The following is an 18936-nucleotide window of genomic DNA, read 5'->3' as shown; positions in this document are numbered from 1 at the left end:
AGCTGATGGACAGGCTCTTTCCTTTTTAGTCACAACCTCTTTCAGCAGCTCCTGGCTTATGGGCACCATAGCCCGAAGTCAAATTAATTGTTCAAAGAAAAGGTAGCTGCATATTCATGTTCAGCTGCAAAGGTCACATGCTCAGGCTGAAGAGATCCAAGGAAATGGCTGAGCAAGAGGTTTATGGCTGGAAGCAATGTTCTTGAGAATATTTTGTCTTTATCTTCATTTCAAAATATCCACAATAGAAACACTCGCCTGATTTTGTGATTAAAAACTCTTTATTCAAGCACCTGAAGTTTCTCAAAATTAAGAAGTACGACTATTAAAAAAATTCTTTGCTTGCACAGTTTTTCCATGCACAAAACTAAATACCTTCCCACAAACTCTAACCTATCCCCAATGTCTTTATAGAACAGTCATCTTTTTTCTTTTCTTATTTAAATGAAAAATGTTGAGCACAGGAAGATCAAGGCTAAACAGATAGTCTACTGCAAAAAAAAACAAGAATGACTTCTCTGTTCCACCTCCATCAGTCTTTCTGTCCCGATTGTGGTCTGAGCACCACCAGTGATCACATTCATGCTCACACTTTGGTCTCATATTTTCTAATTTAAAACTCCAAAAAGCTACAATGGCACTCAAGAAATTCAAGTGTTTATCTTAGATACTTGTTAATTTACCTTGACTGGTTAATAAATTCTCAGCAATCATTATTTCCTATGGGAGATACTGAAATGCTAAGATTTAGTGTAACATTTATATAGCTCAAATATAGAACTATTTTAAAGGTGTTACCATTTGCTAATGCCTGAATACTTTTTCTTTGTAAGGGACAAGAATTCTGAACTAAAGTCTTCTAATGTCATTTAATAGGCATTGAATCAAGTGTTAATTAAACAGGCAAGTTAACTCTCAAGGATTCCTGAAACAAATACATATGCAGAAAGAAAACACTCTTTTTCTTTTTTAATGTGTTTGATATACCTACTATGAGGTTATTACAAGGCAATAAACAACAACTGAGTATGAAACGGTTGTTTGTTGCAAAAGAGAAAACATTAATTGTTTGCACTATCTACATTCTGATGAACTCATGAGGATTCATAATTCATCTCTGCACTCCTGCAGACTTCCGATTTCAACCCACAACACCAAGCTCCGACCTCCTGGCTGCCACAGAAGTCCCTAAGATACGCAGATAAACCCCACGAACCTCTTTGGAAGCACATTCATACCTGCCTAAGTATGTCTCAGATTTAATGAGCAGTGAAAAMTTAAGTGGCAATGGTGACATGTCAGCACAGTTTATAAACTGGTATTTGGGAATTTACATGCACTCTAGAGGCAGTTCTATACTATTATTTGAAACAAAAGTAAAAAGATACCAGTATGTACTTCCCCATGTAAAAAACCTCATCTGACAGATTCAATGTTGTGTAAAAACACCATATTCAGAAAATATTAAGCAGCAGAGAACTATACATACAAGCAGTTTCTCTCAGGAGCTAACTTCAGACACTAAAGTCAAATCTTTCAGGTAGAGTCCACCTCGCCCCAGAATTCATTCTCCATTGACTATAAATGGAGATTTTGTTAATATGTAATGTAGGTTCCAGTTATTTTGTGAAGCTGAGCAGCCTTCAGCAAAAGGCTTAAGAAGAGTAGAATCAAATTCCCCATGAAACCCCCATTTCAACAGTCACTGGTAGCTAGTTTGTTCCTCTGTTAATTTCTAAGACAATATGTTTAATTTCTTGAATGCCATTAATGCCAGTGCCCTCTTGAAAGAGGCATTAAACAGGCCTCACCATGATGAGGACAGGGCCAGACCAGAAGATGAAGTGTCTTAGCTTGAAACGCATTAATTTCAGATGGAGCAGACATAAATGAGGGGCTGCAGAGTTGATACAGGTGACTGGGGTGTGCAGGAACAAACACCGAAGAGGACAAAGCCCCCTGGGGAAGTTAAGTGGGGGGCAGGAGGGGAAAACACTATACAGATGGAAAAACAGCAGAGTTAAATGAAGGAGATAACCAAAAGATTACAAATGTGAAACTGGGAAAGAATTCCCTATGGGAGATGGGGATAACAAGGGAGGATTTTATTTTAATTCAGAGCAGCACAGTCACGTTCTCTTTTTCCTTCTTTCATCCCCAGCAATAATATGAACCACTGCACATTTGCATTGTACCCATATGCAAACAGAGAATACCCAAATGAAAATAAGGGAACCAAAAAGTTCATGCTATAGAGGGAATCCAAATTACTATGGCTAGATTGTTCAGAACACACTGGGAAGAACTGAGCAAAGTAGACTTATGTTTCCTTAGACAAAAACCTTTGGAACTCAATATGATCTCAGTTTTGAAGTTATACCTAGGAGACTCTAGCATTATAACCTACACTCAGCAGCAGTTTTCTTTACAAGTAGCCTACTTACAGACTGCTACAGAGGAGGATCTAGTCAAAAACTGGGCAGAATCCAGACTAAAAAAAAAAGTTCAATGGGACATTATTCTAGAACCTCTATATCCCAGGGAACAGTAATATAAGAAAATAATAAAAGTGCTGGTTGGAAGCAAGACAGAACTCAGCAGTGAGCACGTACTACAGGACATCTCAGTTCTCCAAATGGGAATGGGTATTTGCAAAGACTACAGAGGGCGTGAGATGTTTGTACACACACCACCAGAAGGTTTCCTTGTACAAAACAAAAGTAAAGAACAGAGACAGGAAGGAACTCGCAGGGACTGGCTTGAGTAACAGCCAAAATGCAGTCTCAGATCTGTGTAAATGTCAAGGTAGGAGACAGAGGGGGAGAAGAGCTCAAACACAGTGTTCAGAGATCAATTTTCCAATCAAATAAAATAATGTGAGAAAGAGGAAAAAGCAGAGAGGAAGGGGCAAGTACTTTGAACAAGAGTGTTACTTCCAAAAAATATACTTTCCACCTGTAAAAATAAAACCCAGAGTGCTAGCAGTGCTGGTAGGTACGAATAACAAACTGCAAAAAACTAGCTGAAAGAGGGAAAAAGTAATATGATAAAGAAAACATAAGGCACAGGAAGAAGAGTTTTCAGAGTAAAAAGTGATCAAGTAGAGTGCACACACTCTATGGAAAATTTAGGAATTGCTTCATCTTTCAGTTCCCAGATGTAGGTGGATGACCAAAGGTTAGAACAGAGAAGGAGAAAAAAGACGAAACACTAGCAAATACACTTTTTGCGGTTTTCACTTAGCATAATCAAGAATACGGAATTTTTAATGACTGCCCAAGGCAGCAATTAATGCAAGCAGGCAAATTATTTTCAAAGAAACATAAATATTATTTGAAGGAAATGAAATGTGAGAAGCTTCACAGCTGTTAGAGTGCAGCAGATTCATGAATTTTCTGGGGTGGGGGGGGTTAATCTGTGGTTACACAGCAGTACTTTAAAGCTTTGCTGGCTAACTGCCCCAGTGCTGCAACTCTTCTGCATGCAGAATTTGTCAGATATCAGAAAGAAGACTGACCTTGTAAATTAAATCACCATCTCTCACAAGAAACTTATTTTATTTCCATGATCATAACAACAAAGTCGTATTGCAAGGTCAGAGAATGGTAACTCAGTAACTATACAGTGAACATCTATCACTTGACCATGGTGGCCCTCAATAATAAACAAGACATTTAGAAACAGCCATTTCCTACAAGATCAGGCTATTCAGGTTGCACAGAAACATCCTCCAGAGCAATTCTTCTGGGCTTCTCGTTTGGGTGTGCTACACTCGCTCTGTCTTTTGTTGATGCAGTATCCTTGTCCAATATATAGCTGCTGACAAGGGGGAGCAACATCTAGACATGGAGAAGAAGAGTCAAAGGAGAAGTATAGAAATAAAACAAATTATAAAATGGAAGCAGAAGACCTCTCATAAATGAATCTGTCATTTAGACTTCCATCCAGTGTGCTTTCAGCAAAGCGTACTGAAAAAATCCTTCTGAGACTTATTCATGCCCTTAGCAGCAAATATCTTCAGGAAGAAGATGAGGCCAATTCATACTGGCCATCAGTAACTGCATTTGCTATCAGAACCAAACTACACACCACTTTGGAGTCCAACTACTGTATTTGAGGTGAGAATTTTTGACAGTGAACTCTTTGGATTTACAGGGAAAGTTATGCCATTGATTCAGTAAGGCTAAGGTTTCATTCTCCCTGCATACAAGTATATGTGCTGTAGTATATGTATCACCTCTCATTTCAGTAGGTGATCTGTTGCTTCCACATGGTAAAAAAAGGACAGTGGCAGTTTTCAGTTTTCACAATACCTCCAGAAGCGATAAAAGGGATTGCCAARTTGTACACTTGGACTATCTACCCATCTCATCCAAATTAGGAGTTATTACTGTCAGCCTGGAGAAACTTCATCAGGAAGATGAAACCATTCCTTTTCAAAGCATTTGGGACTTCAGTGGAACAAAACCTGTATTGTCTTGAATAGGAGCTTACATGTATGCTCTTTCCTTTACAAGCGTAGGGATACAAATTGCCCAAGAGCTAAGAACCCATCAGATTATTAAATCAAGTTTGAGACTTACAAGATAAAAATCATGAAGGGAATAATCTTAAACTGAGTGGTCTTTTTCCCTGAACTAACTATAGGTAGAGGATTTTTTGTTTGGCTGGTTTCTTAACCTAAAAATCCTTCTGGTGTTTAAAAGACACTCTGCTTGCACATTCTTTGAAAACTCAGGTTTAGACTCACGAAGATGACTGTTTTTATAGACTGTTACCTTTTCTTCTCTTTTGAAAGTGTAAGAAGCAATTAAAAAGAAATTGCTCAGAAAAGCTAACTGTGAAGCTCAGGTGGCATGCAGGCATGTTCACAAGCTTGGTTGCTTACACAGATTTCCTCCGTGAAGAAGTCAGATTGATCCTCACCACCAGTTGCCTAGCATGATGCATTTCCATGTTTTGAAAAGATTGACTCTGGCACCATTGGAATGATTGTATTGTGGACTTGAGCTTTGCCCAGGTAAAGGTCCAGCTCTGGCCATATGTTTAAAGCAAAAGATAAAAGGATGTGATCCTTGATCCTTTCCTAGCAAAAGCAATACAAGCTCTTTTGYCAATTACTGTGAAAGAAGGATCGACTTTAAAAGCCTACAAGTGAGTTATAGAACCACTCACTGCCAAGTTTAATTACAGGCTGAATGAACTTCACGTGATGGAGAAGAGGAGTCTCATTTTCTGCTGCCTTTCACTTCATACAGGCACCAACAGATAATAGCAGAATATGATTTTGTGGCCTTGTATGCTTGCTTTTTCTCTAGTAAGAAGTAACATATAATTAATTATACAAAGCAAAGAACAAACAGGGCAGGGGGCAGATCAGGATTTCCCACTCTAAACAAAAAAACTCTAAAATCCTCTGCTGCAAGCACATATGAAAGAATGAGATATGGACACTCTGAAAGGTCCTGTTCCCTGAAGGGGTGCGAGTCGCTGTCATCCAGTGAAAGGTTGAGATACCCCTAACTCCTTCTTAGCAAGAAGAATGTGCCAAGCTTTTCCTAACATGTCTAATGAAGCATGTTCAAGTTTACCTACCAAAGACTCATTCTGATTGATTTTACCTTACCTTGGTCTCTCAAAAAGGGCTCTTCCAATGCCTAATAACTGTAGTATCTGAGGAATCATTTTGAAAGATGAAAAAGAATAAATGGTCTTTCCTAAACCCTACGTAATAAAACACACACACACATTATATATAAGTCAATGACTTCTTCCACTGTGAGTAGGATTTGATATTATAGAGAACTGAAAATGAACATTTAGGGAACTATTTTCTTTTTAATAGCTATTGAGCATCAACAGGAAAATGCAACATACTATGGGAAAAATAAGGATCACTGGACTTCAGTCTCCTTTTCATCTCTTGCTGACATGCTCCAAGTCATATGGCTTTATAAATTCTTACTGATCTCCATCAACATGTCTCTTTGATGTTTAAAGTCTCAGCTGGAGTCACATTTGTAAGCCAACAACTCCTTTCAAAATATTTATGTCCTTCAACTCAAGGTTCAAAACAGGGCAAGATTCTTTTTGTCTAATTGCTCAGAGCAAGCACAGTATTTCTGTTATACCAGTCCCAGGAACAGACATGGCATGCACTTGAGAGCCTATACCTTGTATAATTTCTGGCATCGGCATCAAGGATGTATAACCTTTTACTAAAGCGCAACGATAGGCTTCGTGCTTCTCTCACATTAAGCCAGTTCTGAGCCTACTGAAATCAGCTTCACTGATCTATGAGACTTGCACAAAGAGAATCAAGCTCTCATAACACTCCATAAAAATAGAAATCATGCACAGAGTGTACTGTGGCCCCTATATATGCAAACTGCCTATGAAAAAAATCCTATGGAATGTGATGGGGATTAAGTCGATTGGGTTCACTGGAAGTTAATCTTGAAGAATTTAATAAAGAATGGCATTCTTTTTCCAGAATTTTTTTAACCAACATCTACTTTCTGCAGCAGGAGAGAAAATAGTGAATTTCAGTTTCTAGCGCTCTGCACGAAATACGGATTTTATGCATATCACCCCAGATTTTTTTTGTGAGACTTTTAGATTTATGGTTCCAGTGCCCTTCTGCTTCCTAGGTATTCTTGGAAAGGGGCTGAAGCACCCCTCCTGATGTCAGCTCTTTGGCTGGCTGATCCAGAGAGGGAGTACAAGACAGACAAGGAGGAGGAGCCGTTCCTGCGCTTCTTGCCAATTTGCAGAGCTTGTTCTCCCTGGGCTGGAGGGCTCGGGCCAGCTGCTGCAGAAGGGATGTCAACTGTCACATAGCAAGAGGCACCCTAAGTCATGCCATAACCCTCTTTCCAGATAGCCCTGTTCTAAAAGCAAGAGTCAAGGGAAGCTTATATTAAACATAGGTGGCAGTTTCAACCTTTCTGCAGCTGAGCCTGGCTGCTGCTGCTGCCTTCTTCATCTCATTTGCATCCTCCCATCTGTTCTTGCTTCATTTCCTGCCACCCCACACAAATTATTGCACTTCTTTCTCAGTCCTCCCCCATCTCTTTCCTCCTCCCATTGCAGCTACTGTTGCTGCCTTCTCACTTGCCCCTGCCTTTCCCCAGCTGTTGCACACTCTCCTCCTTGCACAGCTCCAGCCCTCGTGAGCCTTCCCCTTGCTTGATCTGCCTTCATGTGCCCCACTGGCAGCTGGGGCAGTGCCAGAACAGGGGCCACGGCCCCACACCCATGGGAACCTGCTAACTTTCTCCCAAACCTTCCCCCTGCACAGACACAGCAAAAATGGGGCACCCTGTTAGCCTGCTGCAACTGCACTGCACTGCGATTTCATCTCACAAAGCAAAAACATGAGCTTGAAAACAGTGCCATAGACATAAGATGTCTCATTTAGAGGGATTTATTTTTCCCTTTTTTCTCTCTCTTTCAGCTAATTATTCTTCTATGAATAGCACAATGAAAGCAATCTATGTGCAATCCCGCAGCCCAAGGAATTTTGCAGAAAAATTCTGGAGACTTTTAGGCTATGCTATTTGAAGAACATGGGAAATGACCAAGGGAACCCCCACGGAAATTATCTTTCAATATTTTCAGCTTTGTATCTGAGAACAGTATACCACACATGACAACACTACTGGAATAAGGTTGCTTCAGGAAATAATACATGCCTTCACCCCTCCATATTTTAGAAATATCCATTAAATGGCAGGAGGAAAGCGCACACGCAGTTTATGCTGAAACAGCAGAGAACAGCATGACCACTGAGATGCCACAGCAGTTCAAAGCACTATAAAGGTCACCTTATATAAAAACCATCCACTGCCAGTTTAAGGGAGCTGTTGCCTAAGGAAAAGACTGTCTATGTGAATAAGAGATTACTCTGTTGTACTATGAGATGGAGCTTTTGACCACAGAGAAAGGTAGGCTGACAACTGCAATGCTATGCTTTATGTGGAAGTCTAGCAAATTTTCTGGGKTTTTTTGTTTGTTTGTTTTGATTTGACAAATGTAAACTCTTTAATGCAAAGCATAGGAAACCATATTCTGACCACCAGGCTTTCCCTGTATCTATGCCTAAACAAGGTCCACTTCTCCCTCCACTCAAGCCTTTCCCTGTATATATATTTTCACGAAACAGCAATGATCCACAGAAGAGTTTTCTTTTCAGACCCGGCTTGTGCTTTGCTCCTCCTGCAGCAGCATTCTCACCCTTTTAAAAGGGGCGTCATGAACACACTCTCACAATCTCACTGACAAGCTGACGGAGAAATTTGCCTGTACGCTGAATTTTGCTAAGATATTGCGGTGAAGGGGATTTCATGAGGATGTACAGGTTCTTCATGACTTACATGTCTCTATGTCATTTTCCAGTAAAGACAAGTCAATTCTGTGAGTGAAAAAATCCTTAAGAAAGCATTCCTGTGATGCAACATTATGCTGCAACATGATGCTGCTTTATTTCAGACAGGATCGCCACTATCTTTTGAGGGATCAGATGAGAAGGTCCAGTGGATTCATGCTCTGTGGAATAGGATAAGAGAGATGCAGAAGAGAAACGACTCTTGAAGTGTTAAATGATACTTACAATGTTTTTTTCTCTATAACCTGCAGTACTATCCCTGATCTGCAGGGGCCTAACAGTTAAGATAAGCTAATCAGCTTGTTATCCAGGGGTCTACCCCATACCTGGATTTTTCTCGGCTCACTGAAAACAGTTGAAAATTATTGCTGCGTATATCTGACAATAGGAGACTATTTCTGTGTAATTGCATTCTGCCAGATCACCTATATAAGAGGACTTAAATATATTTTCAGTAAAGGAAAGAGCAACAACAGAGTACCAGAGAAAATTTGCTTCTCTGTGCTGCCCTATATCTATGCTTCACTAAGCTTACCAGACTTTAACCATCAGCAAACACTGGCTTTGACCTAGGGCTTGACAAGAGTGGGCTGGACCCACCTACACAGCTTGCCAGTGAGTTTGGTGGGTTTTCCCACCCTGAATCAGGAACTGAAAATATATATGTGATGTTTACAGCTGGTTGTATTTGCAGCTCGTGGCCCTCTGACACACCATGCATTGGGRATTTTGTTGTTATGGAAGCTACTCAACTCTTTGCTTGGTACTATGCAGCAAGCAGGAAGGTTGCCCTTGTAGAAACGAGATAGCGTAAGCAGCTAGACTGAAAGCACAAGTCCCATTCTCACAGGGTAGCCTTGAAACAGGCCCACAAGAACTGTGTTCTACTTCAGGATCTTGAATCCTTGGTTTGGTTTCAAGTATGGAAGAGAAGAGTCACATACATGGCATAATTTGGCTATGTATGCCTCCAAAAACTTATTTTGGATGTTTACTTTGCATGCAATCTTGCATAAGTTCATTTTTTATATCTGTAACATCTTTATTTGCTGTTGACACTTTTTAAAAACAATAAGCTCTTCCTGTGCTTCTGCAGACTATTGTAAGTAAACAACTCTCCTTTTGGTTTTAAAACTACCTTTTGGACAAGGAATATTTGCCCTACAGAACATCCAGTAAATGAAAGAATGCTGAACAGAAGATACATTTGTGTATCATATATTGCAGAAAATTTACTGTATTCCTACTTGGTGACTTTTCCACTATTTTACAAGTGTGGACCATGAGTCATTTTGGAGAGATCAAGAAGCCAGAACTTCTAAAGTGCCAGATTTTCCATGAAAACTTCAACAGGCAGCTGAGGTTTTTTGTAAATCTGGTCCCTTCCCAACTCAAGTTCTCTTTTTTCACTTTAGCTTGTGGTCAGATTTTAAAAAGAGCTCAAGCATAGTGGCAGATAGTTTTGAAGTCCTGATCCAAAACCTTTGAAAGATTTGGAAGTTTAAAAAAATCCTGTTAGATATTTTGTCTGTTTTCAGTACCTAACCTGTTGTTTCAGTTCATCTTTTTTCTTCCCCCTTTATTAAGTTTTTAAAAAAGAACTGCAAGATCCTAAGAAAACTGTTCAGATTGCTTCTGCCTAAGGCCATAAACAAGCCCTCCTCAAACATGTGATCTAAAGGTTTATCAGAACTAATGCCACATGGATTTTTTTCTTTTTTAGCCCAATAGTTTGGGGCAAGGTTATGCTTTTGAATATTTCTATTCTCCCCTCCATTTCCATCCCTCCTTTCTTCCACTTGCGTTGCTCCTCACCAGACTACATGCCACTCTGGCTCTCTTTCTGCCCCCCTTCCAATTCCAGGAAGTGCAAGTCCTGTATTCTCTTAATTTTTGACAGGTGATATTACAGTCTTTAATTAGCAAGCATTTGGGGCAAGGAGGGAAAGGGGACAAGTCTGCTTCTCTGAAGATGGTGAGAAAGGACTACTTGTTCTCCTCCTCCTCCTCTGGCTACCAAAGTGGCAGTGGACAGGCACCCCTGACCCATCCTTTGTGCTCATCACAAACACTGTGCCAGTTTTTCCACTTTGAAAACCTGCCCATCCTGTGCTTAATGAGCAGGAAAAGAAGAAAAGTCATGAAGGCAGCCCTACACTTCAGAGAGAGACAGAGGATTATGAGAGCTGCAGACAGCACTTTTATTGCTGGCCAAGGAAAGTCTGCAAGAGAGACAGCCTACAAGCAAAGATGGGCCAGGTGGGTAAGAAGCTGAGAGAGCAAAGCGGGTTGTTGATCTCCAAAAGCAGTTAACAGGTGGATTTTGTGATGAACATCTAGCAAAAAGAACATGCAAGACCAGTGTCACAGCTGATAGAGAAATCAGCAGTGAGCCTGGATGAGAAGACAAGGTGCTCTCTGGCAAATACCACAGGCTTGTGCTTGGTGGTTGTCAGCACGTTCAGACTAGAAGTGACAATCCAGACATTAGCTATGGAAGTCTGGCCTTCCAGAGCCACTGACAGAATTGCTGTGCTTTTCTGCCCCCAAACCCCTAGAAAGTTGCTTCTGGAAGATCTGTGCCCTCTCACGGCAGCCAGCCCAAACAGGGGTGAGCACTGGGAATGTACCAGGAACTAGAATCCACTGCTTCACATGCCTGCCTGTGACCTCTCAGCACAAAAACCCAGCTTAAAATATCTGTCAGTTTGTCACAGCCTACCATATGATATCTTACCAATATTACAATGATAGTCAGTCAGCAATGGTGTTTACCAAGAATTTTATTTAAACCATGGGKGGGGGGGGAAGCCCTAGGTGAGGGGGAGAGAAAATAACACATTTGCACATTTCATGTTAACTATCTCTAAATAAGTTCATCAACTTTTTCCAAGTTTTGTGAGTCCTGTCCTGAAGTGCAGCCTCCCAGATACACATTATCAGACCTTGTGCTGTGAAGTCTGAAAGCATCTGCAGAGATAAAGCTCACAAATGAATTCAGGCCCTGAACATCTCAATGAAAATCCAAGAGTTTTATAGGAAAAACAAACAAAACCTGGAAAGATATATAAGAAAATGCTCTATTTGAACAGCTCTTGGCCCTTTCCTCTTGATAGTTTCAGAAGATGCGTTGAACTTCATATAGCTTAACAACAGAAAAATAGAATGCCCACAACCCTGTCAAAACTAAAAGAAAAATAATGGGCCAACTTCATTTCTAGTGTGACTTCAGGGAAGCCAGCATGGTGACACCAGGAATGCTCCCCTGCCCAACTCTGTCAGCCATTTCTTTCAGGCTGCACCTAGAAAGAGCTAAAGAGGTTAGTCTCTGGCACTGAGTTGGCAAGTGGTATGACGTGACTCACCTTCATGGGGTTCAGCTTTTCCCTCTCCCACACAGAGCTGGATGGCCTCATCCATACTGCTCACTGGGAGCAGCCCTTGGCACATAGTCCTCCCCCAGCCATGCCTGGAAGCGTACTAGCAGCCACAACTCAAAACAGGAATGTGGCCACGACTGTGCACTATCAAAGGCCAGCACCTGAGCCTTGGCCCAGACTATGTGACAAGCACAGATACAACCTTACTGTCCTGCTTCAGAAGAGCACCAAGAGCTCTGCTGAACTGTGACGCAAGAGGGAAAAAACAAGAATCGGTAGAAACTGATTCTGCTCAATTTAAAAACTCAGAGGAGAAGAGCCATGAAACATGGGGATGATACTTCCATTATTTGCTCCTGTGTCAGGGTTGCTGTCATCATTCTGCCCTACGCACCAAGTTCCCCAAATCAAAACAAACTGGGGCCAAATACACAAATGAGGTCTGGCAATCTGTCACATACTTCACTCTGAGTGCATTTTTCCCATGAAAAGTATTCTGCCTGATGCAATAAATGTCTTCCCTCAAAGTCCTTCTGTTGCCTTGTCCCTGTCAAATACTTTCATTGAAATTAAGATGAGGGGATGGGGGGAGAGTTTTATCCAGAAGCTTGTTTTTAGGCATTCATTTTACAAAGTCCAAAACAAAGTTCTTTCTTGTCATTGAATACCTACAAGAAGGTTAGGCCATTTGTCTCAAAGAGTGTGGCTTTTAAAAGTTGAAAGCATCAGTTCCCAAAACTATCTTCATTAATATCATTAGATGGAAGAGAGTTTGTGTCACATGCATGTTACCTCAAAGACAGTACAGCATCATATAAATTTGGAATGAACTTCTAAAGTATGCACACTAGTGTAAAACCTGGATATACAATATGATAGCAGTTCAATTACAAAAGAGGTAAACAGCTCTGTTTTGAATAGCTCAACATTTCAATGGGAAGGGTGGGAAAGGTATAGGGAACAAAGTTGCAAGATTGTATCTGTTTTAAATATCACCTTTTTTCCTGAGTTCTCAATCAAAGTCAATGCTCAGAAAATATTCTCAGTTTCATACACAGTGAACCTGGTCTCAGCTTACTCCCCCCCACTTTCTAGGGTTGCTTTGTACTATTACCAAACAAAATGCAAGCACTGGGGCCAAACAGCTTATTGCATCTGGAAGGCCATACCTGGATCTGGTCTGCAATTATAATGAGGGCACACTGATAAACACAAAGGACTCAGAAGGGATAGAAGCAAACCCTGGAACAGAAATCACCTCACATGGTCAATACAACTTCTTGATGGTAGGAAGGCACTAAAGACATCATTACACTAAAGGTCAAATGCTGAGCTGTTTAGATTTAGTGGTTATCCCTTTAGTACATAGATTGGAAATGAAAATGATTAAAGTGGTGCTATGTTTAGAAGTAAGCTTTGTTGTTGGTCTTACCCAAAACTGCACTGTCAGGTGTCACAAAAATCTCCCTTCCTTTTCTTTTTGGCTTTTGACAAAACAGATCCAGACTGTTGTAGCATAATTACACCCAAATACATTTTGAGCTCATATGAAAAATTTGCACCTATGAATAATATTGATCTTATCAGTAGCAAATTTATTAATTCTAAGTGAAGAGATTTTTTTTAATAAAATGCTCTAGAGGCACAGCAGTTTTCATTCACTCCTTTGACTCAGTACCTCAAGATGAGCCATGGCAGGTGCTGACACTATTTCTTTTCTCTCTTCATACACAGAACCAGCTCAGACAGTGCATAGGGAAATATTATCTCCTTAAGTAATGAATTCTTTCCTATTGACATTGCATCTCTTTTTGCTGCATACTGATTGAGTGCAGTGTTTTTAAGTAAAATTATTCCCATATACAATTTTCTTTTCCTCTTCTCAACCCCAGCTAAAGTAACAGGTCCTTTACCTTAACTTTTTCCTAGACTCAAGTGAAGGTTCTCTTTTAATACATTATCATTAATTGTCATTATAGTTGTTTAATTCATTCCCCTATAAGTTTTTGCTCTGTTTCATCTGTGACCTTGACCCAGTAAGTGCCGGAGATTAAGTTTTCTATCTTTTATTACTGACTCAGCCTGATTTTTTCTGACAGTTTTCCATCTACCATAGATCAGGAATTTTTGAAATATGTAGGGAAGAGAAGCCAGGAAGGTTTTTTTTCCACTGATAAAATTATCATGCTGATTTTCTCATTGAAAGTTCTACTCCATGCTTTGGAGTAGAAACTGCTGACAAAGCAATGGCCTTCATGTCAGAAAATGTGCTTTGCAAATACACATTCAAAATAGACTATGCTACAAGTTTCTGGGGGCGGGGAAACCTCCAATTTTGCATAGGTACAGTAGAGATTAACTAGAGTTCAGGCTAAAGCTGCTTAAAAGCTTTTCCTGATTCAACATTTCCAAGTCTCCCTCAGCTTCTGCCATTGATCTGGCCAGCTACATATACACTACTTTTACAGTTCAACTTAGCCTGTGACAGACAGGGTTTCCAGGGAAAAAAGGAACACCTTCCCTGACACAGCAGCATCCCATGATGTGTGCTGGATCCCAGCTAGGGAACAGGACTCTACCTGACTCCCAGGCAGAGGGAGAAGAAAAGATAGGGTCTGCACACAGACATGGCAAGAAAAGGTGTCAGGAGGAGCAGTAAAGCTTAGGCTAAGCAATGAACCTGCAAACCATTGAAAAAGTGGCCTGAGGGATAGGTGAGACAGATTTGATGAAGTGTGTGGACATGAAGCTGATTGAGCAAAGACAGTAGGACACAGAACTGTGAGAGATTGAGAGCAGAGCCGAGAGGAGTAAGGAACAAGTGACTAGCRGCCAAAAACAGAGCAAAGATGAAGGGAACAGAAAGATGAGACTAAAATTGTCAGAACAATACAGTTGAGCTTTTCCCAAATTAAAAATGCAGCAAAATGGTGAATGAAGAGCTTACATATGAAGGAAGGAATAAAACATGCTTGTAGTCCTGTTCTGACTCTCTCTGCTTGTGCCTACATGCACAATAACAGGACCAAAATACAAAGTGATCTTACAGATGATGGAAATAAGTTGAGGGAAAACCTATTGCAGTGCCTGAGCAGATGAGCATTTAAAGGAAGAACAAAGAATTACACAGTCACAGAAGGAAAACTGCAGATTGCAACATGGCTATAGAAAACAGGAAACAAAATAAGAGGACCAGACTGTTATAGTTGTTATGGGCAAAGGCTGTCTTCCCCCCTCCCTCCCCCCTCCCTCCCCCATGACATCCTGCTATGCCAGCAGTGGGCAGACAGGGAGGATCCATGTGAAATTCTAGCGCTCCTGAGCACTTTAATTCATTAAAACATCCTGCCATATGAAAGGCTCCTTTTTCCAATCAATCAAGAACCTGGAGAACAATGGGGCAGAGCTTTGGCAAACTGCACAAAGATGGCTGATTCATGCAATTATCAAACTCTACAGGCTGAACTAATTTGCGATAGAATAATGATAGAAAATCCAGGCACTCAAATGAGAATGCTTAGAGAAAGCCCATTAACTCTACAGAGAGCTAAAGACGTGCATGGCTAGCGAACAAGCTCGCCTCCAAATAAATAATATAAGCATAGCAGACACAAAGATATTTCAGAAGGCAGAACAAGGAAAGCATGAAAATTTACTGGAAAAAAAAAAACACACAGACAAAGGAAGGCATACAAATACAAAGCTGAAAAGATGAACAAGCCCCAAAGATCTATGGCTATTGTGAAAAAAGGTAACAATGAAATGCCCTTTACATTGGGTCACATGCAAAAACTCTGACAAGTCATTATGCAAAGAATTGCAGACAAGAAAAAATGCCCCCATATTGAGAAAGCAAGCAGTGACTCAGAGATTTTGCATGTATGTGACATCAGTGCAGTCCAAAACAGCACAAATAAATGGGGTGTGAAGTTCAAACTAGCACCAGATGCAAAGACAAGGCAACAGAACACAATAAGAAATGGAATGCAAATAAACAGCGAGCATCAATGTACGGGAGAGGCTACAAAGACCTCTTCAGAGCTAATCACGAAAAGAAAGCAAAATAGCAGAGCCAAATTTTAAGTTGTCTGATAATATCATCACAGTACCACAAAACTAAGTAAATTAAGAACAGAGAATATAAAGCATGAAGCACAGAGAGAAAGCTCAGGTAGTACAAACGTTAAAGAAACATTCAGCCAGAACAGGAGCATTATTAACCCTATCACATTAAATCTATATCACAGATAATTCCTTTAACAGACACAAATAAAAGTCATACGCTTTGTGGTCAGTGCACTATTGCATCCATGCAGAGAAGGACTGGGCATCTAAGTCAGTAAATTGACTCAGATGCAAAAAATGATCACGTCCCCACTCCTCAGAGAACTTAAAAAATATGTTAATACCTTTATTTGTTTATGTTTATTCTTTGCTTCACGTACCACACACAACATAACACTGTATTTCAGAAGGCAGCATGGGACAGGTATTGGGAAGCCAAACGCACATATTTGCACAAACCTGAACAAATTAAAATAATTCACATGTTCACAACTAAAGAACCATTTCCTGATATACTAAAGCAAAACTATTCTTAATATATGATTCCAAAAATAAATACGTGCTACCAAGTGAGAACAGCTACCTACCTCATTAATTCTACACAACCACTAACAGCAAATTAGTCTTTTTTATAAAGTTAGCAACATAGCAAATGATTATTGCCCATTTTGCTACATAGGTTGTGCTCTTTCATTTGGAAGCTCAGAAATCACCCAGGAATGAACAGGAGGCAGTGAGGTACACCATGGGCAAGGAGATCATGCTGCAGCAGAGGACCGTTCTCTTGATGCAGTATGTCCCGGGTGCCAAGGGTAAAGGGGCTGAGGCGATATGAGAAGAGGCTTGGGAACAAGCATGTGAATGAAAGGTATAGCATCCAAATCTGGTGGTGGTGGAGAAACACTGGGGGGGGGGGGGGGAAGAGTTTTGGAAATAGGTAGAGGAACAAGAATCAGTAAACCATGCTTTTCACCATTTCATCAGCTGTGATTACCCACCAAGGTTCATAACCAGTTGTCTTTGGACTCACACCTGCCAGAGAGGAACATGAAGCAGGTGCTGCCAAGGGGATGTGGACAGGCCTCTCGGGAACCAGCACTGATGCCGGGGACGTTGTGCTCAACTCACCCACAGCAGCTCCCTGGAAGCCGAGGCAGAGCACCGCTCCACTTCAATCGCCTTCCAGAAGGAGCCTAGAGATAAATCGAAGTTAGATTTAAGAAAAATAAAGAAAAACCTCTGCCCCAGCTGCCCTGCTCCCTTGGGGCAGGTGATGGGCCCGGGGGCCAGGCCCGGCCCTATCCTGCCGGGAGCCCCCATGGCACCCTGACACTGGCAGGTGGCTCCAGTGAGATGATGCTTGGGCCACCGTTCGGACAACAGGAAAAGAAAAGTCCTAGCTCTTGCATCCAGGTACCTAGGAAACACAGCGGCTTTCCACAGCAGCAGAGTGAGGACAGGGGCTCGAGGGCTGGTCCCATGCCAGCTTGCCTTCTCCCTGACCAAGCCTGGCCATGCTTCGGGGAGCAGCGCAACCCAGAGGGGCTCCTCACAGCCAACATGAGCTGGGGGAGCTTGTGGGGAAGGGGAGAGGAGCATCATGTCCTTATGACTGAAAAACAGGCCCTGACCTGTTTTGTTTCCCAGTACAGATGTAGCCTCATAACAGCCACGGGCTGAAAACTATTCAGGCAGAAATTGAACACACATCACCACAGAGAATTTTAAAGGTCATTGCCTTTTACCAAACCTGCAGTGCTATACATTTTTATTGTGTGTTACACAGGATGGGTATGTATCTACCAAGACACGAAGAGCAACCTCACACTGTGAAATAAACAGGAATTAAATCAGAGCATGAGCTCTTCAGCACGCCAGAAGAATTTCTGCCCTTCTATAAGAACGGGATCTAAGATAGAAAGCTGAAGGACTTTTATGTACCAGTTTCAAGGCAGGGGGTTGGAAACAGTCCAAGAACAAATCTTTCAGAATAAAGCTGCTCTAAGCGCTCACGTATGTTATTCTGTTAGGCCCCCACATTGAAACCTCACCTTTCTCTCAAAGCAGCAGGACTGTCCACACACGCCAAACGCATAATGTCGCCTCCTATATAACCGTTCTCACATAATAGCCGCACCAATGAAAACAGAAAATCTCTCAAGAGGGCAGAGCCACTCTGGAAGAAAAGGCAACCACAAAGGGCCACACAGAAACCTAAAGCTAAACCCATCTCCCCTAACTGAAGGCATACAGGAATGCAAGGGGTGTCATACATGTAGACTAATGCAGGGATCAACTCAAGAAGAACATGGGGAAAAAAAATGCACATATGAACTTCAATCCTTGCAGGGAAATTAAAAAAAAAAGAAAGAAAGAAAGAAAAAGAAGCTGTCCCTGCAAACTATTTCACTATTATAGGCCACTAGAAACTAAATTAACCGCCTTAGCGGTCTTCTCAGGCAAGGTAATGAAACATATTCACAGCTTTAATACCCTAGAAGTATCACTTCAGCCAGCGGATCCCTGTTTACACTTTTTATACAACACACAATCAAACTGTCCCAATGCCAGTCAAAGAACCAAGCCAAATCAGCTGTTAAAATTGTTACATACTACAAAAAGAAAGGTGAAAAAACGTCACCATCCTTGAGTAGCAAGAAATAGTCATACAAAAGCATAGGTCAACACTTTTGTGACAAATCCCCTGAAATGAATAACGCGTTTGAGGAAAAGGGGTATTATTTGACCCAAGCATTCTCTTTTTTTCCCCACTGCCTATCCCATCAATATATCACAGTTGATTTGTAAGAAATGCTGGAGGCAAGCTGTGGAGTTCACAGGGAGTTCATATAATAATCATTTTTAAGACTGATTATGTAAGAAATCTGCACCAGGCAAGAAGAGATTGTGTGAAGTAGGACAAATGCTCAGGTTAAAAACAAAAATAAAAACCTGAAGTCAGACTCTTGAGATGAGGAAAGAGACCACATTTACCCTATGTGCTCTGCAAGAGAATACATATGGGGGCAAGTGAAGCCAGACCACCACAACAGGAAAACCAGGAGATTTATATTCACAAATGCTTCTATATGAGGCAACGCAAAT

The sequence above is a fragment of the Apteryx rowi genome, unplaced genomic scaffold (genome assembly GCF_003343035.1).
Source record: "Apteryx rowi isolate R43461 unplaced genomic scaffold, aptRow1 scaffold_1156, whole genome shotgun sequence".
NCBI classification, from domain to species: Eukaryota; Metazoa; Chordata; class Aves; order Apterygiformes; family Apterygidae; genus Apteryx; species Apteryx rowi.
The sequence above is the reverse complement of the archived record's forward strand: the minus strand, read 5'-3'. Positions refer to the sequence as shown.